The following is a 24,883-nucleotide window of genomic DNA, read 5'->3' on the forward strand; positions in this document are numbered from 1 at the left end:
TTGCAAGTAAACAGAGCCATCTACAGTCAATTATCCTAGTTGATGGGAGCCATCAAGATTCCAAATCACCATTAATGGCCCACACTTTGCAAAATTACAATAGGACCTCAGAGTTATATGTCATATTCCCAGTTTCAGATACAAGAATGATACAGTCAGACAGATAGGATGACCACACTCAGTAGATTATAAGCTTTGTAATGGTACCTTACAAGAGACCTTTTGCATGAAGCACATTCCAGTTACCTTGTATTCAAACTTCTTACCATGTTTTCATGAAATCATATGGAGTGCAACTTCACGTCCTGCAGTGCCCAAAAATCCTGTGGGGTTTGCTCATCAAGTGGGTTACGACCAAGAACGACTGCAATGTGGAAGTGGGGATAGGGACGTGCTGAACCCGGGGCATAGGAGGGTGGCAGCTTGGAGGTGCTGCTCGACCCGGCCTGCTGAGTCCAGGGACATATAAGGGGTCAGCTTGGGAGTGCTGATTAATCCAGTCCTCATGGACACGCTCTGTTAATGTGTGTGTGTGTGTGTGTGTTCAGACTGGGTTTCTGTCTCCGTGAGGGAGACATCAGGGCAGCGCTGCACAGGGGACAGGTTTGTCAATCCTTATCGGGCCCTGCTGGGCATACAGGGAGAAGACAGGGCCTTCCCGGGTGACAGCCAGGTAGAAATGCAGGGAAGGGGCGTTTTCTGTGCTGAGCCCAAAGAGAACAACTGATCCCCATCCTCTTTATAGTAGCCATGACCATATTTAAAGACTGTTCCCAAGTCCCCCTTGTTTTCTCAAGACTAAACATGGCCAGATTTTTAACCTTTCCTCACAGGTCAGGTTTTCTGAACCTTTCTCATTTTGGTGGCTCTCCTCTGGACTCTCTGCAGGGTGTCCACATCTTTCCTAAAGTGCGGCTCCCAGAGCTGGGCGCAGTTCTCCAGCGAAGGCCTCGCCAGTTCTGAGTAGAGCAGGGACAATTACCTCCACATCTTATGTACGACGGTCTTGTTTGTGCACACCAGAAAATTCACTTTTTTCTCACCCGCATCGCGCTCTTGACTCATATTCAATTTGCGATTCTCTGTAGCCTCCAGGTCCTTCCTGACACTGCGTCCTCCTCAGACTGAATGATTGGAGTGATGTGAAAACCTGTTTTTCACGCTGTTGGCTGGCTGTGCCAAACACTCACAGGGGGAAAATTTTAGTTTTGGGTGAACCTGAAAAGAAAGAAAAATCAGTTGTTTGTTTGGCAAAGTGAGAACACAGGAACATAATCATCATGGGTCAAATGAAATGCTTCGAGGTGGAGGGATTTTTTTAAAAAAGAAGATTTTGACTGGAATTGAAAGATCAAAATGTTTCAAAATTTTGGACCATTTTAGGGACGCGGATGGAAACAATTTGCTGAAATTGACACAAATTCGCAAAATTTCTCTGTCAACTTGAATCTGCATCTAAAATAAAAAAATTTTGAAAGTTTTTGCCCAGTTCAGGCCAGGAGCCTGAGCTCCCCAAGCCCTGGCCCACCCAGGTTCTATCCCAGCTTTGGGAGGGGAGTGGGGCCAAGTGGGTTAGAGCAGGGGTGGGGGGATTGGAGCCAGGACTCCTGGGTTCTATCCCCAGCTCTGGGAGGGCATAATCATAAAGCCTCCCTAGATGCCTACACTGAGTCAGACGACTGCACAAACAGAAGGAACTGATGTTAAAGGAGCAGTTCCCGGGGACTGTAGATGCACGGAGAAGCATCGCCACCTATTGGTGCATATTAAAATTTTTATCAACGCTAACGTTTAAAGTCAAATTTACACAAGTTAAGGAAGAAGGTACTGTACATCTGGGGTCAGGCTCGAGTTATGAGAGATTAGAAATATCAGTTACAAGGTTCACAAGGTACATACATAGTACATAATCAGTATCGACCCAGATTGGGGAGCATACTACAGCAGGCCTAACAGGAGACACATTCAAGTTGTCAGTGATGAATGACCCTGCAGTATTCACCCAGCACTGAGATGCAGCCACCTCTGGGGAGAGGCAGCTGGGGAATAGCCACAAAGTGATGGCTCACCAGGAGGGCTGCCTGGTGACGAAATGTAGCCACCTCTGGGGACCAGCACTTTGGGAACAGCGACGTGATGACATCACACCAGGAGAGCTCACCCAGTGCTCAGATGCAGCCACCTCTGGGGCAGAGCATCTGGGGAACAATCTTTACACACGGGGAGCCACATGTGCCAATCACACGAGAATCAAACCTTTTGTAACATGGGACCTTTTAAAAAGTGCTTTATTTAGCATTTATTATTACAAAATGCAAGTCAGGCCAGGTTTCATTCAATCACCAAAGCAACTGGAAAAGTCACTCCACATTGCAGCATAGAGGTTAAGAATTAGAACTCCCGGGTCTATTCCCACCTCCAGGATAGGAAGGGAGCTGTTTGGAGCAGGGGGGGCTGGGACTGATGAAACTTGGGTTCTATCCCTGGCTCTGGGAGGTTCAGATGGGTTTACAGGGTAGAGAAGGGAGCTGACCCAGTCCCTTACTCTCTCGGCAGCCGAGAGCAGTGTGGTGTTGGACAAAGAACAGGAGCAGACGCTGGAAAGGGGTCAGACAGAGGTGTTTGTCTCCACTGTGAATGCAGGGGGCGGGAGAACAATGGGGGGCAGAGTATGTCCAGGAATTAAAGGTTAATCTTTCACTAAATATTCTATCATGTGATGAAACCTCCAGGAATATGGCCAACCAGAATCAGCAACCCTACCTGGTGGAGTCCAGGAGACGGTACAGGTGGCTGCCCTGACGGTGAAACTTGCTCCCATCTGTCCACCCGGCCTCTTCATAGCCACCCCAAATTTCTCTCCAAAAGGGGGCAGTGGCAAAAATAACCCCGCTCCTGATTTTGTCCACCAATCCGGCCTCATTTCCAACCCCTCAGATTTGATCCATTCATTCCCAGTTCCATTCTCCTTCTGAATCAGACATATCTGAGCCAGGAGGTGCTGCCAGGACCATCGGAAGGAGACTAGGCATGGCTCGCTCAGCCGCGGTCCCAGCACCTGGCCCATTTTGGATCCAGCGAAATTCTATTCCAGCATTATCTGCTAGGGACACCCACCAGTAAGATAACATTTGAGCCCTACAGGTGGCTCTTGGGAGCGCTGGTCAACCTAAGGGTGACAGAACCGCTGAAGTGAGCTCTGAGCTCCTTGCATTAGACTGGGATTCTGTCTCTGTAAGAGAGATCAGGGCAGAGCTGTGCGAGGGGCTGGCTCATAAATCCTCATCAGACCTTGCTGGGTGTATGGGGAGAAGACAAGGCCCGGCATGATGACTGTTGGGTAGAAATGTAGGGAAGGGGCCTTTTCTGTACTGATCAAAGTTTTTTCTAACCTAAATCTCCCTTCCTGCTGATTAACCCCGTTACTTCTTGTCCTACCTGAACAGTTGATCCCCGGTCTCTTTATACCAGCCCTGAACATATTTAAAGACTGTTCTTGAGTCCCCCTTGGTTTCTCAAGACTAAATATGTCCAGTTTTTTAACCTTTCCTCACAGGTTTTCTGAATCGTTTCTCATTTTAGTTGCTCTCCTCTGGACTCTCTTTAGTGTGTCCACATCTTTCCTAAAGCCTTTTTTGCAACTTCATCCTGGTCTTGACTCATTCAATTTGTGATCCACTGTAGCCCCTCGGTCCTTCCCTACACCAAATCCTCCTTACGTGATGCCAAAAACTCGGGATCGGGGGGAGATTTCATCTTGGCTTACCCTGAAAAAAAAATTCATTTTTTTGGCAAAGTGAAAGCCCATAAAAAATATCATGTTCGGTCAAATAAAATGCTTTGAGGGTTTTAAAAAATCAAATGGGAGATTTTGATTGGAATTGAAATATCAAAATGTCTCAATTTTTTGACCATTTTGGGGGAGTGAGGAACAATATTCTGAAGTTGACGCAAATTTGCTAAATTTCTTCTGTCAGCTTGAATCTGTACTTTTTGATGAAATTTTTTGCCCAGTTCTAGCTTGGACTCCAAGGTCCCCAGCTTTGGCCCCCTCCTGGGTTCTATCCCAGCTCAGGGTGGAGAGTGGGGTTTGGTTGGTCAGAGGGGTGGGTCTCGTGGGTCAGAGTTTCTGACCCATGGCAGCATGAGCCAGATTTTGGCTCTCCCCATTATCCAGCAGGGGGTCAGGACTCCTGGGTTCTCTCCCCAGCACTGGGAGGGGATAATCATAAAGCCCCCCTAAACTCCTACCCTGAGTCAGACCACTGCACATACAGAAGGAACGGACACGAAATGAGCCTCTCATGGGGATTGGAAATGCATGGAGAAGCACTGCCCCCTACTGGTGGATACTGTACTACAACAGGCCTAACAGGAGACACATTCAGGTTACTTCAGTGACCGAGGACCCCAAAGTCCTCACCCAGCACTGAGATGAAGCCACCTCTGGGGAGGGGCAGCTGGGGAACAGGTGCAGGGTGACGTCACAGTAGGAGGGCCATGTTTCGTTCCATTGCCAAGGCAACTGGGAAATGTCACTCCACATTGCAGCTTAAAGGTAGAGAATTAAAATAAAGCGCTCGGGGTAGGACCCAGGTGTCCTGGCTCCCAGCTCCCCTGCTCTAACCCACCGGAACTTGCTGCCCTCCCAGAGCTGGGGAGAGAACCCAGAAGTCCTGACCCCCTGCCGGGTTAATGGGGAGAGCCAAAATCTGGCTCATGCTGCCATGGGTCAGACACAGCTTGGACCGGGAGTGGAGAGACAAGGACGTCAGAGACTCCTCTCTGGCTTGTTGTGGGGGGTTGGGCCAGCTGACATCCCTGTAAACACAAAGAACAGGGGGTGCGGTGGGCCAGGAAAGAGAGGGGTCAGCCAAGGCCTGGGGGTGAGGGCCCCCACTTGGCACAACACAGGCAGCGTGAAGGCCGTGCTAAGACTGAGAGCTGGTGGGGAGGGTGACGGAGGGGAGGGGCCAAGGCGAGCAGTAGATCAGGGGCTGATGGGAATGGGGGGAAGCAGAGGCTGGGGGTGCAGAGCAAAGGTGCCAGGCACCAGTAAGGAGACAGCCATCACCCCCAATCCGCTGCCTTCTGAGATGCTGCCTCCTTTTCCCAGCTGCCCCTCCCCAGAGGTGGCTGCATCTCAGTGCTGGGTGAGTACTTCAGGGTCATTCATCACTGAAGTAACCTAAACGTGTCTCCTCTTAGCCCTGGTCTACACTAGGACTTTAGGTCGAATTTAGCAGCATTAAATCGATGTAGACCTGCACCCGTCCACACAATGAAGCCCTTTATTTCGACTTAAAGGGCTCTTAAAATCGATTTTCTTACTCCACCCCTGACAAGTGGATTAGCGCTTAAATTGACGTTGCCGGCTCGAATTTGGGGTACTGTGGACACAATTCGATGGTATTGGCCTCCGGGAGCTATCCCAGAGTGCTCCATTCTGACCGCTCTGGACAGCACTCTCAACTCAGATGCACTGGCCAGGTAGACAGGAAAAGAACCGCGAACTTTTGAATCTCATTTCCTGTTTGGCCAGCGTGGCAAGCTGCAGGTGACCATGCAGAGCTCATCAGCACAGATGACCATGATGGAGTCCCAGAATCGCAAAAGAGCTCCAGCATGGACCGAACGGGAGGTACGGGATCTGATCGCTGTTTGGGGAGAGGAATCCGTGCTATCAGAACTCTGTTCCAGTTTTTGAAATGCCAAAACCTTTGTCAAAATCTCCCAGGGCATGAACGACAGAGGCCATAACAGGGACCTGAAGCAGTGCCGCGTGAAACTGAAGTTGCTGAGGCAAGCCTACCAGAAAACCAGAGAGGCGAACAGCCGCTCTGGGTCAGAGCCCCAAACATGCCGCTTCTATGATGAGCTGCATGCCATTTTAGGGGGTTCAGCCACCACTACCCCAGCTGTGTTATTTGACTCCTTCAATGGAGATGGAGGCAATACGGAAGCAGGTTTTGGGGACGAAGAAGATGATGATGAGGAGGAGGTTGTAGATAGCTCACAGCAAGCAAGCGGAGAAACCGGTTTTCCCGACAGCCAGGAACTGTTTCTCACCCTAGACCTGGAGCCAGTACCCCCCGAACCCACCCAAGGCTGCCTCCTGGACCCAGCAGGTGGAGAAGGGACCTCTGGTGATGCTTTCAGAGAAATCTGTGTCCATGTCCTGATCACTCACGTGACCGCGCTGACGTCGCCTCCTCGCCCGGTATCGCTTTGCCAGGTTCTGGTGCTGCATATACTGCTGGATAATGCGTGTGGTGTTTAATGTGCTCCTAATTGCCAAAGGGAGCTGAGCGGCCTCCATGCTTGCCTTGGTATGGCGTCCGCATGGAAAAAAGGCGCGGAACGATTGTCTGCCGTTGCTCTGACGGAGGGAGGGGCGACTGACGACATGGCTTACAGGGTTGGCTTCAGGGAGCTAAAATCAACAAAGGGGGTGTCTTTACATCAAGGAGTATTTCAGGCAGGACTTCACGGAGGGTTCCAATAAGAAATGGTGCACCTAAGTTATCGTTCTTATTGGAACAAGGAGGTTAGCCTGGCCTCTGATTGATACATGGCTAGATTTACCTCGCTGCACCTTCTCTGTGAGTGACTGCAGTGTGACCTAGAGGAATGAGTCCCCTAGACAGGGGAGGAGGCAAATGAGTACAAAACAAATCTGGTCTATTTCTTGTTTTGACCCACTCCATCTATCTTTTACATCTTTGGCTGGCAGCAGACTGTGCAGAAGGACTGCATGCCATCCTCATCTCTTGCCTGCCTGGCAGAAGATGGTATAATACGACTGCTAGCCATCTTCATCTCTTGCCTGCCTGGCAGAAGATGGTACAATACGACTACTAGCAATCCTCATTTCTTGCCTGCCTGGCAGAAGATGGTACAGTACGACTGCTAGCAGTCCGTATCACCTGCCTGCTCACCATAAGACGGTTCAATAGGACTGACTGCAGGACTAAAGAGAATGACCTGGTCAGGTCACTCCAAATTTAGTCCCTGCGCCCATGTCTGCCCAGGCGCTCCCAGCCGACGTGGCCAGGAGCACCTCGGACACGACGATGACGGCTACCAGTCGTACTGCACCGTCTGCTGCCACAAGGCAAGGGGTTGCTGCTACTGTGTAGCAATGCCGTACCGCGTCTGCCAGCACCCAGGAGACATAGGGTGACGGTTACCTGAGTGGGCTCCATGCTTGCAGTGGTATGGCGTCTGCACAGGTAACTCAGGAAAAAAGGCGCGAAATGATTGTCTGCCCTTGCTTTCACGGAGGGAGGGAGGGAACGGGGGCCTGACGATATGTACCCAGAACCACCCGCGACAATGTTTTAGCCCCATCAGGCACTGGGATCTCAACCCAGAATTCCAATGGGCAGCGGAGACTGCGGGAACTGTGGGATAGCTACCCACAGTGCAACGCTCCGGAAGTCGACTCTAGCCTCGGTACTGTGGAAGCGCTCCGCCGAGTTAATGCACTTAATGCACTTAGAGCATTTTCTGTGGGGACACACACACTTGAATATATAAAACCGATTTCTAAAAAACCGACTTCTATAAATTCGACCTTATTCCGTAGTGTAGACATACCCCTAGGCTTGCTGTAGGACAGTATCCTCCAGTAGGCGGCGATGCTTCGCCATGCATCTTCAGTCCCCGGGAGACCTCCAGCAAGGAACACAGTCAGGGAAATAACCCATTTCCTTCCCTGACAGACTGTATCCGTCTATAGAAGATCCACCAGACACTGACGAACCAAGGGACAAACTCCACCCTTGTCCATATCTTGTCAGCTTTATAACCAAGACTTTTCATTTCTCATAATCCAAGCCTGACCCCCAGATGTACAGTGCCTTTCCTTTAAACCCGTGTAACGTAAACTTGATTCCAAACATTAGCTTTAATAAAAAATTTGGTATTCACCAGTAGGCGGTGATGCTTCTCTGTGCATCTCCAGTCCCCAGGAGCTGCTCCTTTACCCTCAGTTCCTTCTGTATATGCAGTACTCAGACTCTAGGGAGTCTTTATGATGATCCCCTCCCAAAGCCAGCCATAGAACCCAGGAGTCCTGGCCCCAGCCCCCCCTGCTCTAACTCACTTGACCCCACTCCTTTCTCAGAGGCAGGACTAGGTCCTAGGTGAGCCACAGCTGGGGAGCTCAGATTCCCGGCCTGAACTCAGCAAAAATTTTCAATTTTTTTTTTTAAAAAATGCAGATTCGAGTGGACAGAAAGTTTGTGAATTTGTGTCAATTTCAACAAATTGTTTCCGTCCCTGTCCCCCACATGGTCCAAAATCTTGACAAAATTTGGTATTTCAATTGCAGTCAAAATATTCTATTTTATTTTTAAAGTTCCTGATGTTAGAGAGAGGAGCAGGGGGACCCAGAAGCGGATTGAATCAATGGGCTTCTTTTTTGCATAACTCGTTCCCCTCGACAGCACCGTCAAGTGAGCACCAGGTTAATCTCATCACATTTCTTTATCTAAGTTAATATGTAAATGCACAAATTTGCTACAATACCCCCAAACCCCTTATTTAGTAATATAAGAATTTAAGAATGGCCAGACTGGGTCAGACCAAAGGTCTGTCTAGCCCAGTGTCCTGTCTTCTGACAGTGGCCAATGCCAGGTGCCCGAGAGGGATTGAACAGAACAGGGAATCATCCAGTGATCCATCCCCTGTGGCCCATTCCCAGCTGCTGGCAAACAGAGGCTAGGGACATAATCCCTGACCATGCTGGCTAATAGCCATTGATGGACCTATCTATGAATTTATCTAGTTCTTTTTTGAACCCTGTTATGGTCTTGGCCTTCACAACATCCTCTGTCAAGGAGTTCCACAGGTTGACTGTGCGTTGTGTGAAGAAATACCATGGATTTATATAGAGGCAATATGATATTTTCTGTCCTATAATCTACCCTCTCTTAATTATTCCCAGCACTCTGTTTGCTTTTTTGACTGCTGCTGCACATTGAGTGGATGTTTTCTGAGAACTATCGACGATTCCGAGATCTCTTTCTGGAGTGTTAACAGTTAATTTAGACCCCATCATTGTATCTGTCTAGTTGGGATTATGCTTTTTAATGTGCATTACTTTGCATTCATCAACATTAGATTTCACCTGCCATTTTGTTGCCCAGTCACCCAGTTTTGAGAGATCCTTTTGTAGCTTTTCGCAGTCTGCCTGGGTCTTAACTATCTTTAGTAATTTTGTATCATCTGCAAATTTTGCCACCTCACTGTTTACCCCCTTTTCCAGATCATTTATGAATATTTTGAGTAGGACTGGTCCTAGAACAGACCCCTGGGGAACACCACTATTTACATCTCTCCATTCTGAAAACTGACCTTTTATACCTACCCTTTTAACCAGTTACCAATCCATGAGAGCACCTTCCCTCTTATTCCGTGGCAGCTTACTTTGCTTAAGAGCCTTTGGTGAGGGACCTTGTCAAAGGCTTTCTCAAAATCTAAGTACACTATGTCCACTGGATCCCCTCTGTCCCCATGCTTGTTGACCCCTCAAAGAATTCTAGTAGATTGGTGAGGCATGATTTCCCTTTACTAAAACCATGTTGACTCTTTCTTAACAAATTATGTTCATCTATATGTCTGACAATATTGTTCTTTATTATAGTTTCAATCAGTTTGCCCGGAACAGAAATCAGGCTGACAGGCCTATAATTGCCTGGATCACTTCTGGAGTCCTTTTTAAAAATTGGCGTCACAATAGCTATCCTGCAGTCATTGGCTACAGAAGCTGATTTAAATGATAAGTTACAGACTAGAGTTAGTAGTTCTCCAATTTCACATTTGTGTTCCTTCAGAATTCTTGGGTGAATCCCATCTGGTCCTGGTGACGTATTGCTGTTTAATTTATCAATTTGTTCCAAAACCTCCTCTAATGACACCTCAGTCTGGGACAGTTCCTCAGATCTGTCACCTAAAAAGAATGGCTCAGGTTTGGGAATCTCCCTCACATCCTGAGCCGTGAAGACCGATGCAAAGAATTCATTTAATTTTTCCGCAATGGCCTTATCGTCCCTGAGTGCTCCTTTAACACCTCGATCGTCCAGTGCCCCACTGGTTGTGTAGCCGGCTTCCTGCCTCTGATGTACTTAAAAATTTTTTTGCTATTGCTTTTTGAGCCATTGGCTAACTGTTCCTCAAATTCTTTTTTGGCCTTCCTAATTGTATTTTTATACTTCATTTGCCAGTGTTTATGCTCCTTTCTATTTTCCTCACTAGGATTTAACTTCCACTTTTTAAAGGATGCCTTTTTGCCTCTCACTGCTTCTTTTATTTTGTTGTTTAGCCACGGTGGCTCTTTTTTGGTTCTCTTACTCTGTTTTTTAATTTGGGGTATCCATTGAAATTGAGCCTCTATTATGGTGTCTTTTTTAAAAAGTTTCCATGCAGCTTACAGGGATTTCACTTTTGGCGCGGTACCCTTTAATTTCTGTTTAACTAATCTCCTCATTTTTGAGTTGTTCCCCTTTTGAAATGAAAGGCTACAGTGTTGGGCTTCTTTGGTGTTTTCCCCACCACAGGGATGTTAAATTTAATTATGTTATGGTCACTATTACCAAGCGGTCCAGCTAGATTCACCTCTTGGACCAGATCCTGTGCTCCACTTAGGACTAAATCAAGAATTGCCTCTCCTTTGGTGGGTTCCAGGACCAGCTGCTCCAAGAAGCAGTCATTTAAGGTGTTAAGAAACTTTACCTCTGCATCCCATCCTGAGGTGACATCTATCGAGTCAATATGGGGATAATTGAAATCCCGCATATAGAACTCAGGAGTCCTGGCTCCAGACCCCCTGCCCTAACTCATGTGACTCCACCCTCCATATGTTGAATATTAATAGCCATACACTGAATATGATTATACCCGCCCCTGTTTACTGTTTACAGCATTAAGCATATTACGCATGCACTTTTACCTTCAATATACATTTCTTTGCAGTAATTGTAGCCACAGATTCCCTTAATCAGCAATTTTCAGGGGCGGGAGGAAGGAGCCACGACCCCGAGCTCGTTTATGTAGCTGGGAAAAAGGGAGAGGAGAGATAACAGTACTTTACACAAGGGGTACTCTTTAGACAACCGCATTTCTGATGCAGCTGCAACGCTTATCTATCCTTAACAAGCAAAAAGGAAGGAGAAGGGTAGCAAACTTTATCTATCAAGAAATACTGCTTGCCTAGGCCATACTGCCTATGACCATGGTCACCCAGGTCTTTATTTAACCCTTACATACCCCAACACCCCCAAACCGAAATATTTCATTTGACCCAACAAGATTTTACCCCTGTGTTTTCACTTTGCCAAACATCTGGTTTTTTCTTTCTTTTCTGGTTCAGCCAAGACGAAAATTTCCCCCCTGTGAGTGTTTGGCACAGCCAGCCAACCGCGTGAAAAGCAGGTTTTCACATCACTCCAATTATTCAGTTTGAGGAGGATTTAGTGTCGGGAAGGACCTGGAGGCTACAGAGAATTGCAAATTGAATATGAGTCAAGAGCGTGATGCGGGTGGGAAAAAAGTGAATTTTCTGGTGTGCACACACAGGAGTGTCGTACGTAAGATGTGGGAGGTAATTGTCCTGCTCTACAGGGAACCGGTGAGGCCTTTGCTGAAGAACTGTGCCCAATTCCTGGAGCTGCACTTTAGGTAAGATATGGACACCCTGAAGAGAGTCCAGAGGAGAGCCACCAAAATGAGAAAGGTTTAGAAAACCTGACCTGCGAGGAAAGGTTAAAAATCTGGCCATGTTTAGTCTTGAGGAAAGAAGGGGGGACTCTGGAATAGTCTTTAAATATGTTTACGGTTGGTATAAAGAGGACGGGGATCAATTGTTCTCCCTGGCCACAGAAGCAGGGCAAGAAGCAAGAGTTTAAATCTGCAGCCAGAGAGAGTTAGGTTAGATAGCGTGAAAAACTGAGATCAGCACAGAAAACGCCCCTTCCCTGCATTTCTACCTGGCTGTCGCCCTGTAGGGCCCTGTCTTCTCCCCCTATACCCAGCAGGGTCTGATAAGGATTGACAAACCTGTCCCTTGTGCAGCGCTGCCCTGATCTCTCTCTCACGGAGACAGAAACCCAGTCTGAAGCAAGGAGCTCGTAGCTCGTTCCACAGGCCCCATCGCCTCTAGGGTGTGTTACCAGATTTGCCTGTTACTTTGGGTTACGCTCATTTTTGAGGGTTACTCTTTGTGTGTGTGTGTGGGGGGGGTGTGGGGTGTGTGTTCTGTAATTCTATCAGTGCTTGTGTCACTTATGTTCTCATACAGAGGTCTACTTCTCCCTGCTGCACCTTCCCTCCCATAGAGCTATCCTGCAGGACCTAGGTTCCCCAGAGCTGGGTTCTTCCAGCCCCCGAATCAGATGAACACACACACATTAACAAAGCATGTCTATGAGGACCGGGTTAATCAGCACTCCAAAGCCGACCCCTTATATGTCCCTGGACTTAGTAAACTGGGTTGATCAGCACTTCCAAGCTGCCAGCCACCCTCATATGCCATGGGCACCGCACTGGAATAGAGCACGCCTGAGCGGCCGGGTCGAACAGCCCTTTCAAGCTTCCACCCTCATAGGCTCTAGGTTCAGCACATCCCTAACCCCACTTTCACGGTACAATTATTCTGGTAGTAACCCACTTGATGAGCAAACCCCACAGGGTTTTTGGGCGCTGCAGAGGTCTTTAGCTTAGGTATGAGGAGTGTTGCTGCAGAGCGAATGGGGAAGCCAAAAACACTCACGAGAGGGGTGGTTTGAATTGAATTTTGAATCGATCGGGGGTCCCAGGTCGTGGTGGTAGCTGAGGGTCTGGAGTGCTGGAGACAAGCAGGGCCCCCAGCACCCTCAATCAGGAGAAGAAGAAGTCCCAATGTAACTGATGCAGATTTTAGATCCAGGCATCAGAACGCTTACTTGAGCATTTATAGGGGTCTTTGTCGAAAAAGAACAATGGTTCAAGGGAGAACACTAGATTTCTTGGTGGGTAAACTGATGATTTAAGGGAGTATATCACAGTTGTTTTGTTCAGGCTAAACAGTAAGAACTGATCATTCCTGGCTATGGGTGGTGTTCCTTCGAGGGAGCTCATAATGCAATTCGGCAGCTTCAGTATTTTGGATACCAAGCGCCCCCTCCCAACTCCTGCTATATATCCACAGAGCACGCTGCAGGGATCAAACATTATCTTAATGATGGAAGTCCCTAGCAGATAATAATTTTGGAGGACTGATTGGTGGACGAAATCAGGAGGGAAGGGACTAGTTTGGCCACTGCCCCCTTTTGGAGAGAAGTTTGGGGTGGTGATGAAGAGGCCAGGTGGACAGATGGGAGCAAGGTTCACAATCAGGGCAGCCACCTGTATCGTCTCCTGGTCTTTACCAGGTAGGGTTACCGATTCTGGCTGGCCATATTCCTGGAGGTTTCATCACAAGACAGAATTTTTAATGAAAGATGAATCTTTTGTTCCTGGAGGTTCTAGGAGGGTCCTGGAGGGTTGGCGACCCAACCGCCATGACATCATTGGAGCTTCATTGTCCTGGGCCTTGGAGCTGAGCTGGGATCAGGCCAGACAGACGGGTGATGTTGCCACCCCCGCTGGCCTTGGCTAAATCCCAAACCCGGCCGGGGAGGTGAGACGTGAACGTCCTGCTCCCTCCCCCTCCCTCATGCTCGTCTTTTCCTTCCCCCTCTTCTTTCTTCTCTTGTCTCTTTCTCTAGCTCTTTTCGCCTCTCTCTGATTAGAGTCTGGTGCCGCTGGCCCAGGCCACATCTTTTGCAGAGATTATGTCATGTGATGGACCCTCCAGGAATACATCCTATCAAAATTGGCTACCAAAATGGCCCATTGCTGGGACAAGTTTGCCAGGCCTTGAAGTGGCTGGTCAGGGCAGGGTCTGCGGCCTTTTTTTTCCAGCTATGAGGCTACAACAGTGAGTCAGCACCTGAATTTTGCTCTTTCTGCTGGTCTTTTCTGTCCCCTTTCATGTGTGTTCATCTTGTTGGGTCTTCTGGGAGACAGGATCGGCCTTTTCCAGCAGCAGCAACATCCCCAGCAGGTCCACCCATGGCTCCTTTCCCCCCCAGAGGACAGTTTGTTCCAGCAAGAAAAAAAGCAGTCTGTCAGACAGGGGGTCCCTTATCAAAAAAAGAGTCGGGCCCCAGGAGCCCACACCATCTTGCCTGCGTCTGTGGCCCAGTCCTGGCCCCATGCAAGGCTGGGGGCTTTGATGTGGACTGCGAGGCCCCTTTTGAAATGGGAAGGAAATGGCCACGTCCTGGCAGGTCCCCACCACTCTACCCCAGAGGCAGCTGCATCTCGCACATCCCTAGATGGGGAATGGCGTGTGGCTCTTGGCTTAAGATAGGAGCCAACACCCCTTAGAGGGGAAAGACCTGTATCAGATTAACCTCTGCCAGCATCTCAGAAGGACCCAGTCATCTCTTCCTCTGTGTTCCTCTGGCATTTAAAATGTCAGTCTGTCAGGAGAAAAGACATGAGAAGGCGGAAACAAAGAGTCACTAGCTTGGGGGGAGGGGGAATGGGGCACACAGAGCCCCTGGCATGGAGATGGTGAGTGGGGGGCACACAAAGCCCCTGGCATGGGAGGAGTGAGAATGGGGGCACATGGAGCCCCTGGCATGGGCTGGAGCCTACTTGGCCTGGCTGGAGAGCCTCAAAGCCACCCCCAGACTGGGCTCATACTCCCTGGTGCTGATCCACCCCTGAGGGATCTCTCTTTCTCATACCCATGGCCATCACTTCCAGAGCGTGTCCAGCCGAGCAATTCTCACCCAACTGGACTGTTACACAGAGTTGTGAATGGCCCACCTTTAGGATGCCACCCGAGTAGCAAACACGCTTCCCCACTGCTGTCCGGCCGTGACTAGGGGGCCCGGGTTAGGAGAGGAAGGCTATTGACCTTTTCTGGGCTTTATGCTCTGTGTGATTTCTGGTAAATGCAAAGTAAAGGCTTGGAGCCGGCGACCCTGAAAAAGTTTTTCTTTCAGTTTCCTATTGGCTCTTTTCCTCCATCATACAAGCAAACCCACCTATCAAAGTCCTGGGAAGATGGGAGGGTGCTAGCCTACCCACAACACGCTGGGCAAGGGGCAGCCCCACCCCTCACTGCCAGTAAGGCTACAATGAGGGGCAGCAGCAGGGGAGGTGAGGAGGTTTCCTGGACCGGAGAGGGGCCCGAGAGGGACAGTGGTGTGAGGTGAGTGTGCTGCTGGGGAGTCGTCCTCTCGGGCCCCATCCCCAGGGCAGCCTGCCTGCACCCCAAACTCCTCATCCCCAGCCCCACCCCACCCCAGAGTCTCCACCCCCAGCCAGAGCCCTCACCCCCCCCACACCGTAACCCTCTGCCCCAACCCTGAGCCCCTTCCTGCATTCTGAACCCCTCATCCCCGTCCCCACCCCACAGCCCTCACCCCTGCCCCTCAACCCTCTGCTGAATTGCTCCCACACCCCAAACCCCTCATCCCCACCCCAGAGCCCTCACCCCTGCCCCTCAACCCTCTGCTGAACTGCTCCCACACCCCAACCCCCTCATCCCCAGCCCCACCCCAGAGCCCTCACATTTTAACATTATTTTAAAAAATATATATTGGTTTACAAGGCAGGTGTGGGGGGACGGGACTTGGACCTTTTCTGGGCACCACCAAAAATTATTTCAAAACCTGCCACCCTGAGAACTGAAGGCTCCTGTGCCAGCTCAGGGGGAGAAACCACTAATTAAGCCCAAGGTTCAACTAAATTCAGGGGACGACAAATGATCAACCAGGAACAGGAAGTTACAGGGCCATGCGTCTCACGGACATCCCTAGGGGGGTGCAAGGCCCGGGACAACCCCGTCCTCCTCTGCCGTAAGCCCTGCCCCTTCCCCTTCCGATCCCTGCTCCACCCCTTCCCCTAAACCCTCGCCCCTGCTCCGCCCCACCCCGCTTCTTCCCACCCCTACTCTGCCCCCACTCCAGCCCTTCCCCCAGTTCCCCTCCTGCGAGTGATACTAATGTGGATGCAGCCCGACCCCAGCTGCCAGGGCCAGGCCACCCCTCAACACTAACCCGCTGGGCTGCCCTGGGCCCCACATGCCCCAGAAAGCATGGGGCAGTTGCCCCAAACCATCCTATGGATGGGATGGCTCTGACAGGTGCTGACATCTAGGTCTGCAGCAGCCACTGCGGGGGTAGATCTCTTTGCGGAGCTCTTGCTGCGCACTCCCCAACTAGGTGTAGGGGTCACGGGGTCCCCCTCAGTGCTCAGGAGGCTGATCCTGGCAGGGAGCACGAGGGTCAGAGACTTCCTGCACTATGAATGGCCACCGGACTGGGTGGGTCCCCTGGCACTTGGTTGTTTGATGGGGCTCTCCACCCCTCATACATCCTGGCATGTACTCCTGGAGATGAGGGCAGCCTTACTGCCCACCCCTGTAGCTTTTCTTTAGTAGGTTCTGTGAGAGGGTGCTCCCCACCCACCCCTCACCCCTGCCTCTCGAACTTGTTATCAGGCCCCTGCCCTGTAAGACCCCCATGACCCACTCCCTCTCACAACTTGAGAAGGCTACATAATCTGCAGCCAGTTCATTTCCGAATCACACAAAGGAAACCTCTGTACACACTCATGCTCCTCACGTTTCATTTGCTCACCCTCATCTCCTGCCCCAATATGAAGAAGTGCCACCTTGTGCCATCTATTGAGGATGAGGAACCCCAGTGATCCAGCCTTTATTCCACCTGGATTCTGCTGTCTGCTAGGAATATTAGCTGATGGCTCCTTCATGGAGCTCTGAACAGGGGCGTGTACTTGCATGGTTCACTCCTGTCCCAGGCACATGCTCTTTTGTGGCATGAGGGAGACTCTGGTGCATGTTTACCTCCTGTGCACCAGGTTGCAGACCCCTCGGATGGAGGCAAAAAGAGCTGCCGGGCAGAGGCAGAGGAAGGCGTGTGCCAACACACTTCATGCACCTTAAAGGAGTCTATTCAGGGCCTGGAGGTGGAAGACTTGGACTTGCATGCCGAGGCAGACCAGGCCCTGTCCTTCCTCCTCTGGGGGAGACTGGGGAGAACCCCCACAGAGACCCAGTGCAGTCCTGGCCAGAAAAACCCCAGAGCAACCTTCTGGAGCTGGGCCGGGAAATCCAGGGCCAGGCTCAGGGTGTTGAGCCGGTGCCAGAGCATGGACAGAACTAGCTGGTTGAGTACCAGTGCTTACCCCACAGGAAGATGCACTGGAACAGTCTGGTCCACCTCCACAGCCGCTCAGCCACCCTGCCCTCCAAATCCTGCCTGTTGTCCGATGGAGAGGGATGGGTGGAGGAAAAGTGAATAGAGTAGCAGACCCATGCTCTACTGGATGGCCTGAAGCGTGGGTGGGAGGGAGCTTCCCTGCCACCTGTCCCTGGCCACCAGGTCAGAGCTCTTGACTCAGTTGACCCGGAGGAGGAGGCTGCGGAGCCGATTGCCTGGCAGGCCTCCACATGCACCAGGGCACCTGGGTCCTGGACCACGAGAGGCACGTCATTGGCATATGCTGACAGGACCATTCACAACTCTGGCTCCCAGAGCACCAACCCCATCACCCTCCTCCAGAGGAGTTGGAAGAAGGGCTCAACGGCCAGAGTGTGCAGCTGGCCTGACAGCTGACCGGTTCGGTCAGGATCCAGATGAGCCTGACCAAGCACTCCGCAGAGGTGCACAGCACCTGCAGGAAACCCACAAACAGTGACACAAACTCGAACGCCCGCAGAGTACTCAGGAGATACCTATAGTCCACCGTGTTGAACGCCTTCTTCTGCTCAGGGACAGGAGGGTGAACGACAGACCATCCCTACCCATGGTCTCAAGGAGGTCCCTGAGCCAGCCAGTGTGGACCCCAGTCACCAGGGTGATCCCTGGAGGGGTACAGGGCCCAAGACCCCCTCCACTCCAGGCCTCACCCCCACTGCACCCCATCTTCCAAGGCCCCACCCCATCTCTTCCTGCCCCTGCTCCACCCCAACTCCATCCCTTCCCCCAAGCCCATCCCCGCCTCTTCCCTTCCCTGCTTTGCCCTGCCTCACCCTCACTCCACCCCTTCTCTGAAGCCTCCAGCCTGCCTCTTTCTGGCTTCCACCCCTTCTGGTGAGTGACACTGGGAGCCAGTGGAGTGGGGTGGGCTAAGGCAAGGTTGCTTGCTGCTGCCAGCATCAGGGCCCCTGCTAGCACTCTAGGTCTCCCGGGACCCCGCATCTGTAGTGGAAAAGTCTTATTTAGTTTAGGTCTGAGTTAGTTAGAATGAAGGATACTAAACAATGTAGAATGTATTAATGAATTTTGTAATTATAATTTGATGTACCCTGCCAGCCACCCTTTCTGAAAGCAGAAAGGAATGGCAGGTGTCAAGGTTCCTTCCCCACTCTGAACTCTAGGGTACAGGTGTGGGGACCTGCATGAAAACCTCCTAAGCTTACTTTTACCAGCTTAGGTTAAAACTTCCCCAAGGTACAAATTAATTTTACCCTTTGCCCTTGGAATTTCCACTGCCACCACCAAACTTTAACTGGGTTTACTGGGAAAACGTAGTTTGGACATGTCTTTCCCCCCAAAATCCTCCCAACCCTTGCACCCCACTTCCTGGGGAAGCTTTGGTAAAAATCCTCACCAATTTGCATAGGTGACCACAGACCCAAACCCTTGCATCTTAGAACAATGAAAAAGCATTCAGTTTTCTTACAAGAAGACTTTTAATAGAAGTAAAGGAATCACCTCTGTAAAATCAGGATGGTAGATACCTTACAGGGTAATTAGATTCAAAACATAGAGAATCCCTCTAGGCAAAACCTTAAGTTACAAAAAGGACACACAGACAGGGATAGTCATTCTATTCAGCACAGTTCTTTTCTCAGCCATTTAAAGAAATCATAATCTAACACATACCGAGCTAGATTACTTACTAAAAGTTCTAAGACTCCATTCCTGTTCTGCCCCTGGCAAAAGCATCATACAGACAGACCCAGACCCTTTGTTTCTCTCCCTCCTCCCAGCTTTAGAAAGTATCTTGTCTCCTCATTGGTCATTTTGGTCAGGTGCCAGTGAGGTTACCTTTAGCTTCTTAACCCTTTACAGGTGAGAGGATTTTTCCTCTGGCCAGGAGGGATTTTAAAGGGATTTACCCTTCCCTTTATATTTATGACAGCAGGTGTGCCACTGGTAAAGATGCATCAGCCAGAATCTTGTGTCTGAAGCTGATTTCAAGGCAGGAATAGACCCTTACGGTCACCACTTTGTTATAAGTTTAAAGTAGCATTGTGAAATAAGTAGAAGAGTGTGATGATTGTTTTCTTTAAATTGTAACCTGATATTCCTGCTTAAATGTTCGTACTCTTCCTATGTTAATAAATCCTGTTTTATGTGTGAATGCGGGATGTGTGTGTTAGAAGATAAGTGTGAAGGCCATCACCGGACCAGATGTTCTGGGAAGGAACCGAAGACAGATATAAAGGTGCCAGGAGATTGCTGTATAGCCCTAATAACATTTTGAGGAGGAGGGCAGATTAACCACTCCAAAAGATGAGGCAATCACCTATCAGTCAGGAGAAGAGAGCTGTAACCAAAACCAGTCTGGGGCAATTCCCTGAGGAATGGATGGAAGGATGAGAAGAACAACTTAAGAAAACAAGTAGTCGACAAGCACTCATCAAACGGTGATTGATTACAGCTTGACGGTGCGAAACTCACTGATCCCAATACAAGAAAATTACTCTAAAAGCAGGGTGCTTTGCCTTGGGACCTTTGGTTCACCTTGGCACAACTTGGGAGCATCAGATCACGACTGACAGGACCCCACTCCCCACTCGTGACCAATCTAACTGGCCGTTAGAGTAGTCCGAGCTACAGACTGGTAACTATAACATCGATTGGTGGGACAATCAAGTTGCAGTGGGGGAGGTTTCGATTGGATATTAGGAAAAACTTTTTCACTAAGAGGGTGGTGAAACACTGGAATGAGTTACCTAGGGAGGTGGTAGAATCTCCTTCCTTAGAGGTTTTTAAGGTCAGGCTTGACAAAGCCCTGGCTGGGATGATTTAACTGGGAATTGGTCCTGCTTTGAGCAGGGGGTTGGACTAGATGACCTTCTGGGGTCCCTTCCAACCCTGATATTCTATGATTCTATGACAGTGAATGTGTGTGTGTGTGTTTATGTGAGCATACGCTAGCTGGTTTACTATTGTATTCTTAATAAACGCGGCGTACTGCCTTATCCCCTGGAAAAGATCCTGTGTGCTTCTTATAAGCATAACACACACCCCTGAAGTGCGGGACCCCCCAAAGCATGAGCCCCGGGGCAACTGCCAATCCCAGCCACATGGCCTTTGCTATGACCATGTAGGCTATGCTGAGGAGTGAGACGGGACACCAATTCTAAAGGTTGTGTTGCAGAGGTCCCCCTTCAAGGTGGGCATGGCTCGCCTGCATGACAGCGGTAGCACTGTGCTCCCTACAGACTGGGTCCAGACAATAGCAAGGGCCAGGCCAAGGACATCCCAGAACTCAACGGTCAGTCTGTCCATGCCTGGAGATTGATCAGTGAGCAGGAGACGGAGGGCTTCTGAGAACTCAGCCAGAGTGAGAGGCAACTTCTGCCATTCCTGGTGGCCCATTCTGACCATTGAGAGTCCATCCCAGAGCACCACACAGATGTCACGGACTCATAGGTCTTGCCCACTCTTGGTCTGGTGTGGTCCCTGGGGTCCAGAGACCCTGAGCTTTGCAGCTGAGCCTCTGATATCACCTGCCCCCAAGCCCCACCCCGTCCTTTGTTTTCTGTCCAGGTAAACAGGGTTGCCTGGGTCTCCTCTCCTTTCAGCCTCTCCTCTCATCTGTCCTTTGTTCCTCTAGGTCTTGAACCACCTGGTCAGGTCACTGGGGTCCTGTCTCTGCAGCCCATTGTCCTCCTGCTGGCCAGAACCGGCTGTGGCATCCGAGCTGTGTCTCCCGATCACCAGGTAACCAGTCGCTGGGGTATCCATTCTCCAGGCGATTTTCCGGGGTCCCAAGTTCCATCGCCGGTCCCTGTAACAACAACCTCACTCTACCTTAAACCAGTAACACACAGGGAAACTGAGTCCCACCACCTCTGCATGCACACCATTGAAAAACCCAGAAAATTCCCCACTTCATCACAGCAGGAATTGGGCTGCCTGCAACTGGATTCTCCTTCATTAAGGTTCTCTCTGTTTCTCTTCTTTTAGGGAGGATCAGAGACCAAACAGCCCCTCTCTGGTGAGAGACCCCATCACACCGGCCATGCCCAGATCTGGTGCTTCATCCTTCTCCTCCTCCTCCTCCTTCTCCTGGGAGGTCTCCCCCAAGTGCTACACCAGCAAGGCTGAGGGTTGCGATGAGAACCTGGCCTCTCTGCCTGCGTACAACCTGGCGGGGGAGGCCATCGACTTGACCATGCTGGGTGGACCCCAGCCTGTAGCGCGGTCTGAACAGTCCCTGCAGCCTGTGCCAGAACCTGCCCCAGGGAGGCCAGCAGCAGAGGCTGCCGCTGGCCATGGTGGACTGGAGGGTCCACAGCTGGTGCAACGGGACCTCAGCAGCTCGGTGGAAGACTCAGCCATGGACCCGGCCCAGGCAATGGGGTCGGATGTGAACAATGGCTGGAAGTTGGAGCTGGATCTGTCGGATACATTCTCATTCCTGGCCCTGGGCGTTCCTGATCCTGGCTCACCAGCTATGCTTACCTGAAGGAGCACAGGCCAAGTTCATATTTGTGCACCACAAGGTGTCCTGTGTGTATGACAGGTGAGACTCCCCTGCAGTGCCCCCTGCTGGCCCCCTGCAGCATGGCATCCTCTACCAAGCCCCCCGCCTTTCTTTCTGGAGAATAGCACCCCCTAGTGCTGCACTAGGGCAATGGGGCCAGGACTGACCACAAAGAGAGGTCGCCCACCACAGAGCCCCTGCCCCAGGGAATCCGGGGGAGGTCTCTGTTTGGCTCCTAATTCCTCTCTCTTTTCCCTCTGGGAAGGTTAAGGGATCCTAAAGCCCCCCACTGCCACCCCACTTCACCCAGGCCCTGCATCTCCTGCCACCCAGCTACCACTCATCCGTGTACCGGCCCTTCCAGGCCATGTAGGGCACCCACTATGTAAACCAGGCTGCGCTGTGGAGCTTGGCCCTTGGGGCAGAGTGGGGGCATGAAGAGATGATATGAGGGTAGGGATTGAGGGAGGGAGGCAGAGGAGGGGGTGGCTGCTGCCACTTCACCTGCTTGGCATGAGGATGGCAGTCCTAGTGATGACTGTAGTGTGTTCTTATGTATTACTTTTAACAAGTTCAAGGGATTTCCCAAAAGATTGGATACATTATATATTTTTACAGTCCTTGGTAATATCAACACATTAGTTACAAAAATCACCATTAGCAATAACAACAAATTTATTGCAAGTGTCCATTTACAATTATTTGTGTCATGCCACACCTCTGGCCCAATATCTTTGGGGTTTTGGCATTTACGGTTACCCTGTGGCTTCCTTTTGCAAAAGAAAGTTCTCTTTTTTCCTCCTTTTCCTGAAGGATCAAGTGCAAATTTCTCTTGCTTAACAGAATTCACTGGCGGATTGGGTGTGCTCTCTTTGCTAGCAACTATTAGCAAGTCTTTCTTCTCCCTGTCAGCCCGGTAATTTGCATCAACACAGACAGGAGCCTGTTCACCAGTTTTCAGATCCTTAACTGCTACGAATTCCAAGGCTGGACTCTGTCTTAAAGAGATACCACACAAATTCAAAGAGTCTGAGGGTGAGAGTTTGCTTGCTCTCCTATGCATCCTTAAGCATTCAGCCATACAACTGTTGTGCTCTGAAACACCAGTAACCAAATCTGTCCTCAGACCCTGAAGCACAGACTGCTCACTTAAAGAATTAGCGTGGAGACATTCCTGTTCCAACACCATTGTCTTCCCAACAAGCTGGCCAAACACAGCCACTTGGTCATAGGGCTGTTTAAATTCCCTGACAATTTTCATTTCTTCTGAGACCTTCTCTAAGTGATCCACACTGTATCTTTCAAAAGGAAAGTCAGTGGATCCATTCACAACAGAAACTTTCTGGCTGTTAGGAACTGAAACTTTCTTGATTAAATTACATCCACACCCTTCAGTTGCAGCAAACTGCTTGCAAAGACTACCCCGAAAATTTTATTCTTTAGGAATCTTTCTAAGCACCAATTCACCTTTACCTTGCTCCACAGAAGCATTGCTCTGCTAAGCCACTACCAACTCCTGAGTTTCACTTACATCCAGAATCATCTTTGGCTCATTAGGCAAATTCCTACACAATCCCCTTTCAGGCAAGATTTCATAGTCAAAAGGTTAGAAGCATTCTTCTTCCCTTTGCCACACACAAGCTTAGGAATATTTTTCTTCTGGCTATGAGTTTCCAAACTGTCAGTAGGCAACACAATCAAATTACCTTTATGCTTTCCTTGTGCCCCAGCTAGGGCATCACCCTGATCAGACAGAGTTGCTACACCCTTTCCCAGCAACACATTAGCAACAGGCAAAATACAAACACCAGAATTGTCTGGTCTCTGGGATTTTGCTAAGACACTAATTGGATGCACCCTAGTTCCAGTGCCATTCTCCCTAGCAGACACAAGTTAGGATCATTCCCTTCCTGGACTTTAGTTGAATCCAGAACCAACTCTGAGACAACGGCACTATTCTCAACTATCACAGGCTGAAAGGCACCTTCTGTCTGCTCTACCAACAAAGAAGAGCTGGAGAAACCTTCCCTTTTTATAGTCACACAGCTTGGGATTTCATTTCCCTTATCCCAACACACAGGGCTGTTCACAGACAACTGCTTCAAGATTGGGGTAGCTCCCTCCCTAGGCAAGTCAATACCCCTAACAGATACAGGTACATTTCCTTCACTGTCACAATTCTCCACCCAGGTAACAGGTAAGGTACAGGGACACTCATCTTCCATTATCCTTGCCTTCCCAAACTGCTGACTAGATTAAGCCATCAGCTCACAAGGCTGCCTAGGCTGCTCCAAAATTTCCTTGTCCTCCTCTCCCATCAAAAACCTACCCTTTCCTTCCTCAGTTAGGGCTTTAACCTGACCATCCACTTTAATTTGCTCCTGAGAAACATTTTCCTGACCAATGAGTGCTTTCTGTGCTTGATCTAATTCCAGATTCACTTCTGAGACATTAGACAGACATTCAGAAACTTCATTCACAGACAGACTACTCTTTTCTCAGACAGGTTTCAGAGTAGCAGCCGTGTTAGTCTGTATTCGCAAAAAGAAAAGGAGGACTTGTGGCACCTTAGAGACTAACCAATTTATTAGAGCATAAGCTTTCGTGAGCTACAGCTCACTTCCTCAGATGCATATCGTGGAAACTGCAGCAGGCTTTATATATACACAGAGAATATGAAACAATACCTATTCCCACCCCACTGTCCTGCTGGTAATAGCTTATCTAAAGTGATTTCCAGCACAAATCCAGGTTTTCTCACCCTCCACCCCCCCACACAAATTCACTCTCCTGCTGGTGATAGCCCATCCAAAGTGACAACTCTTTACACAATGTGCATGACAATCAAGCTGGGCTATTTCCTGCATAAATCCAGGTTCTCACATCCCCCCCACCCCCATACACACACAAACTCACTCTCCTGCTGGTAATAGCTCATCCAAACTGACCACTCTTCAAGTTAAAATCCAAGTTAAACCAGAACATCTGGGGGGGGGGGGGGGTAGGAAAAAACAAGAGGAAACAGGCTACCTTGCATAATGACTTAGCCACTCCAAGTCTCTATTTAAGCCTAAATTAATAGTATCCAATTTGCAAA

At 49.8% G+C, this 24,883-nt stretch overlaps 1 long non-coding RNA gene across 1 annotated transcript; it reads left to right on the forward strand.

Annotated features, from left to right (window-relative positions):
- Positions 1–15,175: 15,175 nt before the first annotated feature.
- Positions 15,176–21,520, forward strand: LOC311521851. Its single transcript, XR_014711983.1, has 3 exons — positions 15,176–15,247; positions 20,914–21,020; positions 21,267–21,520. It is a non-coding gene; the product is annotated as an uncharacterized lncRNA (long non-coding RNA).
- The last annotated feature ends 3,363 nt before the right edge of the window (positions 21,521–24,883 follow it).

Source organism: Lepidochelys olivacea (genome assembly GCF_965140295.1).
Source record: "Lepidochelys olivacea isolate rLepOli2 genome assembly, chromosome: 6".
NCBI classification, from domain to species: Eukaryota; Metazoa; Chordata; order Testudines; family Cheloniidae; genus Lepidochelys; species Lepidochelys olivacea.